This window comes from Triticum aestivum, chromosome 1A (assembly GCF_018294505.1).
Source record: "Triticum aestivum cultivar Chinese Spring chromosome 1A, IWGSC CS RefSeq v2.1, whole genome shotgun sequence".
Classification (NCBI taxonomy): domain Eukaryota; kingdom Viridiplantae; phylum Streptophyta; class Magnoliopsida; order Poales; family Poaceae; genus Triticum; species Triticum aestivum.
In genome coordinates, this window is record NC_057794.1 from 260,024,568 (window position 1) to 260,037,503 (window position 12,936).

A 12,936-nucleotide genomic window follows, 5' to 3' on the forward strand; every position below is an offset into this window, starting at 1 on the left:
TACTGAAGTAGATTGCCAAGTGTTTCGAAGAGACAATCATAAAATGGCCTTTACCGGTATACGTAGAGGTGATCTTTACATTGTTGATTTCACTAAAAAGGCTCAACCTAGAACTTGCTTAATTGCTAAATCTTCTAAAGGTTGGTTATGGCATAGACGATTAGGTCATGTTGGTATGCGAAACCTTGACAAGCTTATTAAAGGAAATCATATCCTTGGCGTTAACGATGTCATATTTGATAAGGATAGACTTTGCAGCGCTTGTCAAGCAGGTAAACAGGTTGGAGGAAGGCATCCCGTGAAGAACATCATGACCACAAGGAGGCCACTCGAGCTACTTCACATGGATCTTTTTGGTCCTAACGCTTACAAAAGTCTCGGTGGAAATTCTTTTGGTCTAGTTATAGTTGATGATTTTTCAAGATTTACGTGGGTGTTCTTTCTCGATGATAAATCGCAGGTCCAAAAGATCTTCAAAAACTTCGCTAGGAAGGCCCAAAATCAATTTGAAGTGAAAATCAAGAAGGTTCGCAGCGACAACGGAACGGAGTTCAAGAACGCAAATGTGGACACCTTTCTTGACGAAGAAGGGATTTCACATGAGTTCTTGGCTACGTACACACCTCAACAAAATGGAGTTGTTGAGAGGAAGAACAGGACACTCATCGAAATGGCGAGAATGATGCTTGATGAGTACAAGACGCCAAAGCACTTTTGGGCGGAAGCGGTTGAGACAGCTTGTCATGCAACAAATCGCTTGTATCTTCACAAGCTACTCGGCAAGACGGCATACGAGCTCCTCACCAGTAACAAACCACAAGTTGGATACTTTCGAGTATTCGGCTCAAAGTGCTACATTCTTGATAAGCATCGTCGTTCTAAATTTGCTCCTAAGTCTCATGGAGGTTTCCTACTTGGTTATGGCTCAAACTCTCACACATACCGTGTCTACAATAATTTCACCCGAAAGGTTGAAGAGACGGTAGATGTGAAGTTTGATGAATCTAACGGCTCGCAAGTAGAGCAATTGCCAATTGATGTAGGAGACAAAGACCCTTCGGAAGCAATCCAAGACTTGTCTATTGGCAAGATTCGTCCAACGGAGGTGAAGGAGAGTACCTCGTCCGTCCAAGTGGAAGCTTCTACCTCACTACAAGGTGAACCAAGAGTTGATACGGAAGCATCCACAAGTGGGACACACCAAGATGAAGAAAACGAGGAAGTGCACCAAGATGAACGCCAACAACCTCCTTCTCCACCACGACAAGAGAACGACAACGTCAACAACGAAGAAGGCCAAGAAGAAGAACAAGATGAAGAAGATGTTCAACCAAGATCCAAGCAAAAGCTTTCACGAGTTCGAGCAAGAATTGCTAAAGACCATCCCGTCGAGCAAATCTACAATGATATCCAAACCGGGAGAATCACTCGCTCAAAAACTCGTTTAGCTAACTTTTGTGAACACTATTCATTCATCTCTAGCATTGAACCTATGAAGGTTGAAGAAGCTTTGGAAGATCCGGATTGGATAAATGCCATGCATGAAGAGCTACACAACTTTGAGAGAAATCAAGTTTGGACATTAGTTGAGAAGCCCGACAACAACCACAACATCATCGGTACCAAATGGGTGTTTCGCAACAAGCAAGATGAAGATGGACAAGTAGTTCGCAACAAAGCACGTCTCGTCGCCCAAGGCTACACTCAAGTCGAAGGTATGGACTATGGTGAGACATATGCCCCCGTTGCTAGACTTGAGTCCATTCGCATCTTACTTGCCTATGCTAATCATCATGATATCACCTTGTACCAAATGGACATTAAAAGTGCTTTTCTAAATGGTGAAATAGAGGAGGAAGTTTATGTTAAGCAACCTCCCGGATTTGTCAATCCTAAGAAACCTAATCATGTTTACAAACTTCACAAAGCTCTTTATGGTCTTAAACAAGCTCCTAGAGCATGGTATAAATGCTTGACCAAGTTCCTTATTGAAAAAGGCTTTGAAATTGGAAAAATAGATTCTACTCTTTTTACTAAAAGGGTTAATGGAGAACTATTTGTGTGCCAAATTTATGTCGATGATATTATATTTGGATCAACTAACCCTCATTTTAGTGAAAAGTTTGGAAAGCTAATGTCGGAGAAGTTTGAGATGTCAATGATGAGTGAACTCAAATTCTTTCTTGGTTTGCAAATCAAGCAAACTAAGGAAGGTACCTTTGTCTCTCAAACGAAGTACACCAAGGACTTATTCAAGAAGTTCAATATGCAAGAATGCAAAGGTATGACTACACCCATGCCTACTAGTGGACATCTTGATTTAACCAAAGATGGTGAACCGGTTGATCAAAAGGTTTATCGCTCTATGATTGGTTCATTGTTATATCTATGTGCTTCACGCCCCGATATTATGCTAAGTGTGTGCATGTGTGCACGATATCAAGCTGCTCCTAAAGAATGTCATCTTAAGGCCGTGAAAAGGATAGTGATATACTTAATCCATACACCAAATTTTGGCATTTGGTATCCAAAGAGGGCCTCCTTTGATCTTGTTGGCTACTCCGACTCGGACTATGCCGGTGACAAGGTTGATAGAAAGTCCACTTCGGGTACTTGTCAATTTCTTGGTAGATCTCTTGTGTCTTGGTCTTCCAAGAAACAAAACTCGGTATCCTTATCCACCGCCGAAGCGGAATACATTATCGTTGGATCATGTTGTGCTCAATTACTTTGGATGACCCAAACTCCTAAAGATTATGGGATATATGTGAAACATGTTCCATTACTTTGTGACAATGAAAGTGCTATTAATATTGCTCACAATCCCGTGCAACATTCTCGAACTAAGCATATTGAAGTTCGTCATCATTTCATTCGAGATCATGTTGCCAAAGGGGACATTAATCTTAAGCATGTTCGCACCGAAAAACAGTTAGCTGATATATTCACGAAACCACTTGATGAGAAAGTGTTTTGCAGGTTAAGAGGTGAATTGAACATCATTGATGCTTCAAACTTGGAGTAGGAACTCCATTTGATACATGCAAGGCGTGAGCCTATGACTAATCCTTGATATTTCTCTTATGTTGACTATCTTATGTCTTGGATATATTTGCACCTTGCATGTTATCTAACCCGTATAGGTACTTGGATGAATCTAAATCTATGAGATTGCAACTCACTCACATATTGAGCAATTTCTATATCACCAAGTCTCTACACAATGGTGGATGAAGACAAGGAAGCACGCAACCATTCAAACATATCCTTTGACAAATTTTATGTTGAGTTTCATGATTGTCATTTTGGATATACAAGTGCTCTTCCTTGCAAGAACTAACCCATGTAGGTAGAACTCAAACTCCAAGTGGTTCTCCCAACTCTTGATGAGCTACATCAACCTTGAGAAACCCACACAAGTTCAACTACATGATCATGATCAATGCCACCACCCAAGGTATGTTATTCCATCTTAAAGAAGCTTTACTCCAAGTCATGAGTCAAAGCAACTCGACAAGATGTGAATACATCAAGAAGCTTAAATGAAAAATGGTAACCCCATTTTGTGCTTAAACGATGAGTATGACCTATGATCAAGTGATCTCACTTGACTCCTAAGTCAATATACTCTAACATAGGTGACTTTGTCGCCGACCAATTCTAGATAAAGTTCTCTTGTGTTCTTTTTGTGCTCTTGCATTTGTCTCATGCATATTTGTTTCCAACTTCATCTAGACTTCTTTTTAGTTTCTTCTTTTTTATTTTCTGTTCTGCATTCCTTGCATCAAATTCATTGCAAATCTTTCAGTTAATTCCTTGCAAATCCTTGTGAGATCTTACTTGTCTAGTGAGCTGAGGTGACAAGTGTTTTCTCTGTGATGAACTCGGTCTCACCGGTCTGATTCTTTCGGTCCAACCGAATCCTCTCGGTACAACCGAACCATACAACTCGGTGTCACCGATTTCACTACAGGAAAGACATCTTGCCACTTGTTTCTGCATTCTTTTTGATCCAGCTCCACTCAATGAATCTTGTCCTCGACCAGCATCCCATTCAACTTTCTGCTTTGTTCTGTGACTCAAGGACCAAACCCATCATGACAAAATCCAGAAGAACCCTTCTTGGAAATTGATGTCAAAGGGGGAGAGAGAGATCACATCAAAGCTTAATCATATCTATAGGGGGAGAGAATACTCAAGGGAAGAAAGAGTAATCATCAAGGACCCCAGATGCTTGGTGTTCAAGAGGAGAGAAGTCACATGTCTTCAAGAGGGGAAAGACATGTTCATATTTGCTCGTTTGCATTAGCTCTGTTTATTTCCTTTGAGCTCTGATTTTGCTCTGATTTTCTGTTCCCTATCTTCTCCCAGTATCCCATGCTAGATTCAGGGGGAGCAAGACATCTAAGGGAAGGAAATCCTTGAATTTATTGCACATCTTTACCTTTGGGGACATGTCTATATCCAATGTGGTACTTAGTACTCACTCTACATGTCATCCCAGTCTTGGTACTCTTGTGGTTTCTTTTGTTTGCTCTGGCCAGTAGGTGTATCTGTGTTATCTAACCTTGTTTACGCAGGTTCATTCCATCCTAAGCCAACTCAAGACCACAAGGTAAGTATATGCATCACAGTCATGCGTATGAGAAATTCTTGCTGATGTACATACTGTTTGCAAGAAGGACTCATGAGCATGAAGGTACATTTCTCATATTCACATCATTTGCTCTGATGCATATAGCCAAGATACATGTAACACATTGCTTACTCTGTCATGTTTATGCATTCACATGCTCCTATATTCCATATTCACATGATTGCATACATGTAGGGGGAGCCTATGCATGTTACATGTCTTTCCAAAGCTTTACTTACTATTCTCTATATCTTTATCTAAAGCTTTGATGTATGTTGTCATCAATTACCAAAAAGGGGGAGATTGAAAGCACAAGTGCTCCCTAGGTGGTTTTGGTAATTAATGTCAACATATCTCTTGTTGGACTAACACTTTTACCTAGTATGTTTCAGATAAGTTCAACAATGAAGTGGCATGGACTAGAGGATGTGGAACCCCTTCAAAATGCTAAGGACAAAGGATTGGCTCAAGCTCCAAGCTCAAGACTCTACATTTTCTATTTTAGTGATCCAAGATCACATTGAGTCTATAGGAAAAGCCAATACTATTAAGAAGGGATGAGGTGTTGCTTAATGGCTTGCTTGCTCAAAGTGCTTAGTGATATGCTCCAAAGCCCTCAACCACTTTCTCACTTCCAAATATGTCCCACACCAAATATCCAACTCGGCCCCACCGATTCTTTCTATCCGGAGCCACCGAGTTCAGTTGACATAGCCACTGCCAGAAACCCTAATCAGTTCGGTCTCACCGATGGGATCTCGGTCTCACCGAGATGGGCTTGCAAACTCTCTGTTACCTATTGCAATATTTTCGGTCCCACCGAGCTATGCAATCGGCCCCACCGAGTTTGCTTGGCCAACTCTCTGTTTCGCTTATTACCCAAATCGGTCCCACCGAGTTTGAGTAATCGGTCAAACCGAGTTTTGGATTTACCCTAACCCTAGCACATCGGTCCCACCGAGTTGATCCAGTCGGTCCCACCGAAAACCCTAACGGTCACTAGCTTTGCTGAATCGGTCCGACCGAGTTTATCAATTCGGTCCCACCGAGATTGGCAAGTTGTGTGTAACGGTTAGATTTTGTGTGGAGGCTATATATACCCCTCCACCACCTCTTCATTCGTGGAGAGAGCCATCAGAACAAACCTACACTTCCAACCTACTTTTTCTGAGAGAGAACCACCTACACTTGTGTTGAGGCCAAGATATTCCATTCTTACCATATGAATCTTGATCTCTAGCCTTCCCCAAGTTGCTTTCCACTCAAATCTTCTTTCCACCAAATCCATATCCTGTGAGAGAGAGTTGAGTGTTGGGGAGACTATCATTTGAAGCACAAGAGCAAGGAGTTCATCATCAACACACCATTTGTTACTTCTTGGAGAGTGGTGTCTCCTAGATTGGCTAGGTGTCACTTGGGAGCCTCCGACAAGATTGTGGAGTTGAACCAAGGAGTTTGTAAGGGCAAGGAGATCGCCTACTTCGTGAAGATCTAACGCTAGTGAGGCAAGTCCTTCGTGGGCGACGGCCATGGTGGGATAGACAAGGTTGCTTCTTCATGGACCCTTCGTGGGTGGAGCCCTCCGTGGACTCGCGCAGCCGTTACCCTTCGTGGGTTGAAGTCTCCATCAACGTGGATGTACGATAGCACCACCTATCGAAACCACGTCTCAAAAATCTCTATGTCTCCAAATTGCGTTTGCACACTCCAATCCCATCTCTTTACATTCTTGCAAGTTGCATGCTTTACTTTCCGCTGCTCATATACTCTTTGCATGCTTGCTTGATATGTATTGTGATTGTTAAACTTGTGCCTAAACTCCACTTCAACTTAAAGAAATTAAAAACTGCAACTTTTAGCATGTAGTGTCTATCACCCCCCCCCCTCTAGACACCTCTTCTCGATCCTTTCAGTAAGGAACAGTAAATCAAGGAACATAACACCGGTATGACGGAAACTAAGGCGGCAAGAGTGGAACAAAACACTAGGCATAAGACCGAGCCTTCCACCCTTTACCAAGTATATAGATGCATTAAATAAAATAAGAGATATTGTGATATCCTAACATATCCATGTTCCAACATGGAACAAACTTCAACTTCACCTGCAACTAGCAACGCTATAAGAGGGGCTGAGGAAAGCGGTAACATAGCCAAACAACGGTTTGCTAGGAAGGTGGGTTAGAGGCTTGACATGGCAATATGGGAGGCATGATATAACAAGTGGTAGGTAGCGCGACATAGCGATAGAGCGAACAACTAGCAAGCAAAGATAGAAGTGATTTCGAGGATATGGTCATCTTGCCTGAGATCCCGCAAGGAAGAAGAACGAGTCCATGAAGAAGACAAGCGGACGTAGTCGAACGGATCTTCACAACTCCGGAACGAAACCAAAGCTAACACGAGAAGCAACCCGAAAAGAAGCAAGCAACATAATAAACAACCATCACATAAACATGGCATGATGCGCAACCAAGTATGATGCATGTACGGTTTAAAGAGGCATGGCAATATGGAAAAGTGCACAAACAAAACTACGATTAAAGTGGAGCTCAATATGCAACGAGTTGCATATTGATGAAACACCACATCAATTATTTAGTTCTCTCTCGTTTATGTACCCAACAATATTAAATGTTGTTAAACATGGCAAGAGGTGAAGCATAAGTAAACTACACATTTTAGGCAATTTAAATAAGGCTGGAAACATCAAACGACGATTCCGGTAAACCCCCGCATGCAAATTTTATAGTTGGTACTGTTCTGCCCTATACACAATTTTAGAGTTATTAAGCATGCAAAGTAAAGCCACCATGTTAATCTATGCATTTTTCTACCCCATTTACATATAAAGTTTATTAAATTTGGAGCTACGGTTATTAAGTTATGAAATAAAGCATTTTAACATGGCATTATGCAAAATAAACACGAAAAACATTTCAAAAAATTTAAACATGGTTGAAAATTGGATATTATTAAACTAGATGAAATTCTAAGCATTTTACATATATGAAGTTTTTACATATGATGCACCGTTCGTGAGTTATTACATGCATGATGCTTGGGGGGGGGGTTCTGTAAAACTGTCAAACACCTGGAATAAATGTGAAAATCACAGCAGTAGGAAAAAAACACAATGGGCTGAATCTGAACAGAGCTGGGGGATGCTCACCCATGGGACAGGCCTAGTCGGCACAACAGAGGAGGAGAAGGGCCGGCCCAGGGGACGGAGGACGCTGTTGGGCCTTGCTGGAGAGGTTAACGCACGGCGCGGGCGTTCGTCATCTAGTTCTAGTGGTGGTCGAAGGCAGGCAGCGGTGCAGCTGCACTGGCAAGGGCGCGGACATCTGGGATCGGTGCGGGAGGAGCTCGGGATGGCAGCATCACGGCGGATCCGGGGCACCGATGCTCCGGCTAACAGCAGCGACGGCGGTGCACTTCCTGTGCACTTGAAGAAAGAGAGGGAGAGGGATTTTTCAGAGAGAATGGAGCAGAACAGACAAGAAGAAAGAAGAGGGAAGGTGAGGGCAATGGCCATGCGACCCGGGGCCTGATGATGCTCACTGGCGGCGCGGGAACCGAAGGGCGCCGGCATAACGCTGATCTGGGGGAGGCAGGAGCAGGGGAAGCCTCTCTTCCTTCTGCTCGAAGCAGAGGATGCAAGGGCCGTCGGTTGCGGCCGGGCTTCACGACAGGGACGGCGTGGAGGCGAACAGAGGCCATGCGCGTCAGACGGGAGGCGGACGTCCTCGTCGTATCCGGCAGAGATGACAACAAACGGAGCAGGGTGGCGGCGGGAGCTGCAAGGCCAGGGCATTTTTCTGTCCAAGGAAGAGAGAGAGAGAGAGAGAGAGAGCCTTGAGAGAGAGAGAGAGAGCCTTGAGAGAGAGAGACGAACAGAGGGAGGAGGAAGAACGAGGGAAGAAGGCGGGTCATGGCGCGGACCTGTTGGCGGCGCTGCTTGTGGCCAGCTCATGGAGAGGGCAGAGAAGGCCGCAGGGTCCCGCTGGTGCTCTGATGAAGATGGAGGCGACGGTGTCAGGTGCTCGGAGAGGAGCCGAGGAGTGCGCTGGTTCAGGAGCGAGCTCTTCTTGCTCGGGCTCTGATCCAGAATGGGCAAGAAGGCAGAGGAGGGTTGGATCGAGGGGAGACCTCGGGTGGAGTCCGCTTGGTGGGATTGGATCGGGCGGAATGAGGGGATCCCGAGGAAGAAAGGTAGGCGGGTGGCGGCGGTGGATGAGAAGGATGGGACAAGGGGAGAAAATTTAGGGTCGTCCACAAATGGACTAGGGGTCTATAAATATGGAGAAAGAGGGGAGGTTGGATCTTCTGGTTGAAATCCGACGGACGAGAATAAATAGGCTAAGGAGTACAATAAATAAAACGATGATATTTTGGGGATGATCTAGACCCACTGGTCATGACCGAGCGGTTCGGGTTTGGGGAAGTTTTCGGACAGGCGTGAGGGGTCGATTCACTGTGCAAGGAGGGGTTAGGTGGCCTGGCGGTTGGTAGTAGACTGTGTAGATGGTCTAGTGAGGAAAAAGAGGGAAAGCCCGGCAACAGTTTTCGGAGACCAAAAACATCCGACATTTAACCGGTTATAATGCCGCTATAGTTATCCGTTGGAGCATCAAACGGACTCTGAATGCGATGAAATTTGACAGGCGTTCTATCTACACTATAATAAGACCGCATGCCAACTTTCACCCCATTCCGAGAACATTTTTACACCACTTATAAAATAATAGTTCGGAGGTGCTGCGGGCGCGTGCAACTGTGTCTGGGCTCAGAACGGACAACAGACGGAACTGGGGGAACCCGGACGAACGCAAGTTTTGAAAACATGATGATGCAATGCACATGATGACATGGCAAGATGCAACACGTAAGCAATTGACATGGCAACGACGGTGAATAACTAGAAGACACCTAGCGCAACGGTCTCGGGGCGTCACAACACTCCACCACTATAAGAGGATCTCGTCCCGAGATCTAAGGATGGCTCCGGAGAGAAACAGAAGAGGAATAGAAGAGGTAAAACTAAGTTACTTCTTTGACAAACGAGTGAAACCAGAGAACCTTGAGAGGTAAAAACATTTTGAGAAAAGAATACAACGAAGATGAACGAGATTGCGAACACACCATTAGAAAAGAGGAACAAGGAACATTATGAGAAACTTGTAGGTTGAAAGACATAAGAAAAGGGGTACAATGGACAAGAAGTACATGCAAGCACTCCGGTTGAAACGAGATGTACAAGGAACGATAAAGATCAATTACGACAACACTACGGTTGGAAAAGGAAGGCATAGAATATGAACTTGACAAGATGAAAGGATACTTGATGAAATCAACAACACACTGCCTCCGGAACTACTGAAAGAATGGCACAATGGGTAAGAAAGATTTCAGCACTCCGGTTGAGAAGGGAGGCAAAACTTGATAAGATGAGAGAACTTGAATGAAGGACACGACACTCCGGTTGAATGGATAAGCAAAAGGAAAGAACATGATCTTTGAGAAAAATGGGATGACGGGTGAAGAGAGCAACATCACAATGCCTCCGGAACGAAAGAATAAAAGATAGATCATTGGAATAAAAGAATGGAGAAGAAAATGCCAACTTCTGCCACAAATGAGCTTGGAGAGCACCCTTCCAAGAAGGTTATAACGGAATAGTTGGAAAACCAACAACGAAACGAATAAGCTTATAGTGGGCTTATGAAAAGCATCTCAAAATTGAGGCGAAATTCTGCCACTAACGGAAACAATAGATTGGATTGATATGAACAAGGAGACAAAAAACTTATTTCACCGGGAGGATAAATGAAGAACTTGGGTCATTTATGAGCACCATAAATAGCAACAAGCTCTAGGGAAAGCTTTAGATGAAATATGACACAAGATAACTCCAATCAAGAGATTGATTGGTTGAAAATATGTCTTGAGCGAAGAGAAAAATGATGGATTTAGATATGTCACTCTTGAAAACTTGTGGATCCTGAAACATGAAGGGAAATTATTAACAATGACATAACACCACCTCAAAAAATGAGATATGAAAGAATTGCACTTCGGAATGCAAGATGAAGAATACTTGAACTCCTCAAAACAAGACATGTGTTGAACACCATGTTTAATTTAGAGTATAGCTTGGCGGATCATAACTTCGAGAGAAATCTTGAAGAACGAATGAAGAATGAAAGGAATCCTTGATGAGCCACCATGTTGAGCCTCCATGAAGAACTCCGGTAATAAAAGAATGATCAAAAGGAAGTGAAGGATGAACAGAATAAGATTGAAGCCTTGCAATGATTGGATGGAGATTTGATTCCCTGTCTGTTTGGTCTAAAACTATCTGAATCATTTCGCAAAAAAAGTCTGGCTTATCTACTTTAGCTTAGCCTGATCGTTGTGAATAGATTTTATGTTGTCTTTTTTTGCAAAAATGATTGGTGATCAATTATCAAAGTTCATCGGAATTACAAAGCATCTCAAACATAGTAAAAATTACATTGAGATTCCAAGACCACCAAACGACCACTACTGTCTCGGAACAAGCCGCCGATGTGCCGCTGTCACCGCTCCCCTATCGGAGGCGGCTTGACCTTGTCAATAACAGCCGGGAAGTCTTCGTGCCCGTGCCCATAAGGACCAGTGTTCTGGAGCCGCATTCATTGTCGTTGAACCCTTGAATATATCTGAAGCACCCAACACCAAATCTTGCCACACAGCGAGGAACCCTGACCTCACCGTCCCAAGGAGACGGCAGGAATCTATGTCGTAGCTCCATCGACTACGTCCAGATGGACGAAATCGAGGAGGATCGGACCCCGAAAGACAAACTCAAAGTAGAAGTGCCGCCACCCACCCGAGCGTTGCACCTGCGAGGACTAAAAACCCTAACCTAAACTATCAACGAAGCAAAGGCACCAAGATTCTCCTCCCTGCCACCGGTTGCGAGAGCGGCAAGCAGAGGGGAGGCGAAGCTACAGATTCGCTGGCGAATCTTGGAGGAGAGAGCTTGCCCTAGCCGTCAAGGATTTCTAGCTCAATTTTTATGTTTTCTTGCTGCCTTGTTTTAATAAAAATGGGGAGGGAAACCCCGGTTATTAAAAAAAATGTGTTCATATTTTTTCTAGGTATTGGGACGCTTCATTAATATAACTATTATAGTTCATTACACACAATGGACCGAATCCAAATAGCACAAGCCTCACGCACAACTGACTTAGCAAGAGCGTGAGCAGCCCCATTACATAGACAACTAACATGGAAAAAGGAAACCGAGAGAAACTTTGAGGCCAAACTCTTGATGTCAGAAACAACGGCTCCGGTCCCTGAGCGATCCAGCATAGGAGAATTAACTTTGGACACCAGAGATGAGCAATCTGAGGCGACCGTCACCTGTGAGAACCTTCTTCGGCGGCAAATGACGAGGCATAAGGCTGGTCACAATGGGCAAGAACATAAGCTAGTAACTTACACACTTCCCTAGACTATGTTACTACCTCAATAGTGGGTAGGAACATCTATGTAGTGTCATGCAATGATGTATTTATTAGGTTATAGACTCATTGTTTCTTGGAGTGTGTGATGTTCCGATAACTTAGCTAGTTACCACAAGCACCTCTCTCTTTATTAAATATGTGCCACATAAGCAAATTGTATTGGAGTGTGTGATGTTACTCCTAAGTTCCTGTTGGAAATATGCCCTAGAGGCAATAATAAATTAGTTATTATTATATTTCCTTGTTCATGATAATCGTTTATTATCCATGCTATAATTGTATTGATAGGAAACTCAGATACATGTGTGGGTACATAGACAACACCATGTCCCTAGTAAGCCTCTAGTTGACTAGCTCGTTGATCAATAGATGGTTACGGTTTCCTGACCATGGACATTGGATGTCATTGATAACGGGATCACATCATTAGGAGAATGATGTGATGGACAAGACCCAATCCTAAGCCTAGCACAAAGATCGTGTAGTTCGTATACTAAAGCTTTTCTAATGTCAAGTATCTTTTCCTTAGACCATGAGATTGTGCAACTCCCGGATACAGTAGGAATGCTTTGGGTGTACCAAACGTCACAACGTAACTGGGTGGCTATAAAGGTGCACTACAGGTATCTCCGAAAGTGTCTGTTGGGTTGGCACGAATCGAGACTGGGATTTGTCACTCCGTGTAAACGGAGAGGTATCTCTGGGCCCACTCGGTAGGACATCATCATAATGTGCACAATGTGACCAAGGGGTTGATCACGGGATGATGTGTTACAGAATGAGTAAA